The 4,399-nt window shown below is 29.4% G+C and overlaps 1 non-coding gene across 1 annotated transcript; it reads left to right on the top strand.

Annotated features, from left to right (window-relative positions):
- The first annotated feature begins 290 nt into the window (after positions 1–290).
- On the top strand, positions 291–362 carry TRNAD-GUC (transfer RNA aspartic acid (anticodon GUC)). The gene has a single exon. It is a non-coding gene; the product is annotated as a tRNA-Asp (tRNA).
- Positions 363–4,399: the final 4,037 nt, after the last annotated feature.

Raw genomic sequence — 4,399 nt, forward strand, 5'->3', positions numbered from 1 at the left:
AACCCAGTTATTTCATATAAGGTTGACTTGGATTTTCTAAATTGGGTTTTCCAGAATAGGGTACTTCTATACAAACTTTTCTTAAGTTATCTGATTTTTGCAATTCAACCCAACTACATAACCGTCTATGTTTATGAACAGAATGAATCGATCTTAGAAGATGCTCAACAATGGAGTGAAATCGAAATCAACAGAGAAGATTTTAACAAACCTGTGATAGGGTTTCATAGGGTTACGAATTATTAATATCCAAGTCAACAGTTGACTTGTAACACTGAAATCAAAAACTTGTCATTGTAGTATAATGGTAAGTATTCCCGCCTGTCACGCGGGTGACCCGGGTTCGATCCCCGACAACGACAATTACTTTTTTATGAAGATTTCATTTTTATATGTTTCATTGGCCCATTCAGTGCATAGTATTAAATTAATAAGAAATTTTAAGAGGCATTAAAGTCACTTTTGTAGTGAAAAGCTTCCTCGCTTATAAGTTTACATTATGTAAAAACTAAAAAATAACCCACTGCAACTTTAAATGAACTGGTAAACTAATGAAACAAAATACACTTATACCTGAAACCAATCAAGATTGCATATAATTAAGATGAGATAAAGTTGGAAAAACCAATCACCTGACTCTGGACTTGTTTTGGATGCTTTTAAAACCTAAAGAAATTAATGTCTCTTTTTTCTTAAACAGTTTCCATATGCCTGTGTAATTATGTATTATTACACCTAAATAATATGTTGTATGATAGGCACACAATCCTTTCAAAAAGTCAAATGAACAAGTATCAATTGAGCTTCTCAACAACATTGGTCATTGGTGTCATTCATATCGAATGATGAGAGTTTGAGGTTTGTTAAAATATCTTCATATTTAAGAAGTATTGATGGTTTCTTTCAAATTTATTTATATTTTGTGTTGAATTCAGCTTGTCCAACGAACTTTTAAGTAGGCATTTAGTAATGTAATATGGGTTAAACTCATATTAAAACACGTGGGACAAAATCACAACCAATGCATGGATAAAAATGAGTATTATCAATATCTTCAATGACTTTCTAAACCAATTAGAATTGGAAACTTTTATAAAACGGGAGAATTCTTACGGGATGGAAAATAAAAGTAGGTTGTTATTTTATCAATAGATATAAGTAGGTTGCTATTTTTGTCAAAACATACAGGTAGGTTTTTATTTTGTAACAGAATATAAGTAGGTTTCTATTTTTGTCAATAAATATAAGTATGTTTCTATTTTTGTCTAATAAGTAAGTAGGTTGCAATTTTTATCAAAAAAAAGTATATTGCTATTTTTGTAAGAAAAAAATATAACTATGTAAGTTGGTTGCTATTTTTATAAGAATATATAAGTTGGTTGTTATTTTTCTCAAAAGTATAAGTAGGTTGCGATTTTTGTTAAACAAATAATATAAGTATGTTGTTAATAGTTTGTTAAAAAATTAGGTTGCTATTTTTGTCAAAAAAAAAATATATAGGTAGGTTGCTTTTTTGCCAAAAGTATAAATAGGTTGCTATTTTTGTCAAAATAATAATAATAATAATAATAATAATAATAATAATAATAATAATAATAATAAGTAGGTTGCTATTTATGTAAAAAAAATGTAAGTATAGGTCAATTTTGACAGCAACTAATATAAGAATATTGTTATTTTTGTCACTAAAATGTAACTATAGTTATATATTTTATTTATTACAAACAATAACAACCTACTTCTTTCTATATCCATAATAATAATTTCTTACATTTGGCTACCAATACGAGGAATGTAATTTGTTTGTTATATATTGCTATTGTTGGTGAAAAATGTACATATGTTGCTATTACAGGTAAGAAATTGGGAGCAGGTAGCTATTATGTGTAAAGAATGGTAAGTCTGCTTATATTATTGATGAAAAATGTAAGTAGGTTGTTATCATGGGTCAAAAAATGTAAGTAGTTTGCTATAATGTGTTAAAAACAAAGTACAATGTGTATATTGCAAAAAAATGAAGAACACGTTGTTATTTCTTGCAATTTCTTTGTACTATATTTTCCAAGAACTTAAGGATGCCTTTGGTAGTGGAAAATTGTTTTCATTTTTCTAAAAAATCATTTCGAAAAAATTGAGTTGAGTTTTCATTTTCAGTTTTCAATGAAAATTTTAGGAAACGTGTTTGGTTGAAATCAGTGGATTTTCACGTTCCATTTTAGAACTTTTGAAAAATTAGGAAAACTGTAAAAATCACTTTTCTAATTTACATACAATTTGGAAAACGAAAAACTTTCATTTTCATCGAAATATTTTGAAAACTAAATCAACCAAACATGTTTTCACAATTTTCATTTCCATTTGAAAACTTTCACTAAAAACTTGACAATTTTCCACAACCAAACGCACCCTAAGGTTATTGCTTTGTTTCCTAAATTTTAACAAATTTATTTATCATTTAATCGAAAAAAACAACTAATCATATTACCAAATATATAATTTTCTAAACATATATCTACGCACAAGGAATTGACATTAGCTAAATTAGAATGCTATAAGAAAAAACAGTATAAGTACAATGTTATTACGTAAGCACATACCTAAAATTATTTCCACTGTAATGAAAAATTGTTGCTCTTTCTACGAAGCATACTAGAATAGTATAGATTAAAGTTGTAACACCCTTTTTTTCATTTATATATTTAAAAAAAAGTTAAACAAATAATACAACTAATTATAGAATTAGGAAAAACTTTTAAGGTTGGATAAGTGAATTAATTATTTTTTGAAACGGCAAACTAATCAACTCCTAAATTATCACCACCTACTTATTTCTATATATATATATATATATATATATATATATATATATATATATATATATATATATAGAGAGAGAGAGAGAGAGAGAGATAAAGAGAGAGAGAGAGAGAGAGAGAGAGAGGCACGTCAAGGGGAAGATGGGGGTGTTGCTTTGTGCTTAGAACTTCAAGATTTGGTATAACTTTCTTTTTCCTAATCCTTTTCTCCTATTTTTTCTCTTGAAAAAATAACACACACGCACAACTGTTAACCACCACCGTCGGGGTAGTGGTGGTTGTTGGAAAACCACCCCATCATCACCATGATATCATTAGGTGGTGGTGAGGTTAATGATGATATCAATTAAATGGCTATATAAGTAGAATCATTATCTTCTCATTATGGTTTGAAAATGGTATTAGGGGTTTTTTCACCCTAGGACCACCATGTCACCACCATTTAATGGTCGTTGAGTGGTGTTGCATTTTCCTGCTCATTTCAATGAGTGTTAAGTGCGTATTTGGTTTGAATTGAAGACCAAACCCATGAATTCCTTCTAATGATCATTATATAAAGAAGTATGGTTTGTATGTTAATTTTTAGTCAAGTTTTTAATTTATTAAGATGTTATTACACCTCTGAATAAGGATGTTTAAAACTTGCATCTTGCTAGAACTAATGATTATGAGCTTAATAATTAAGTGCTTAATGAGTGGGACAAAAAGGGGACTTAACATGGTGGTATTGTGAAATCATGAATATGTCCCCTATCTTTTAAAAATAATATAAAATCAATGGGATATCCAAATTGTATGAATTATATGTCCCTGAAAAGGTATGGCTAGTTTTACCCATCAAAAGGGAATGACATGGTTTCTACTACAAATGTGGTGAAATTACATCTGATAAAGACCGGCCTCAAAAACAAACTGACAAATTTGGATATCTTGTAAAATTCATAATTAAATATATGGAACTCAAATTTTCATGAGGTTTTAAGCTAGATCTTGGTAAGATTGTCTACTTTCTTTTCTCCAAAGGCCTTAGCCTAATTCCATTCCTAAGTTGGGTGGAATTTGCATTTTTCTTAGCCTGGTTCAGGAATATAGTTGTTTACAATAGCCCTCTTGTTAAATGTGTAATGAATTCCATAAAATACAATTGGCACGAGGTGTTCGATTAGTTAGAGAAAGGACACTATTCTAACATATATTTTTCCAAGGAATGATCCCCACTCCTTCTTGGGTGTTGGTGATCATCTTTACAAATTGGTCAAGAGTATTAACCAATTCTTATAGTGAACTTGTAAAATTCATAAAAATGTGGAAAAAAAACGTTAGAACGTGTACTATATCCCCCTCCCCCCCCCCCCCCCCCCAAAAAAAAAAAAGCTAAGGAAGTGTTTTTTAATAATAGATATTAATGTTGAGTTTTGAGCAATCTAACACTTCCTAAGTGTGCATGCAACGCTAATAAACCTTGGATCTATGTTTGTCTAAATACATGCAAAATAATAATTTTCCACGGTTCATAACCTATCTAACATGGCATGGGGTACTTTTAAACATAAAAGAGTTAGATGAGATTACATACCTTTTGA

The sequence above is a fragment of the Lactuca saligna genome, chromosome 7, assembly GCF_052625555.1.
Source record: "Lactuca saligna cultivar CGN05327 chromosome 7, ASM5262555v1, whole genome shotgun sequence".
Lineage (NCBI taxonomy): Eukaryota > Viridiplantae > Streptophyta > Magnoliopsida > Asterales > Asteraceae > Lactuca > Lactuca saligna.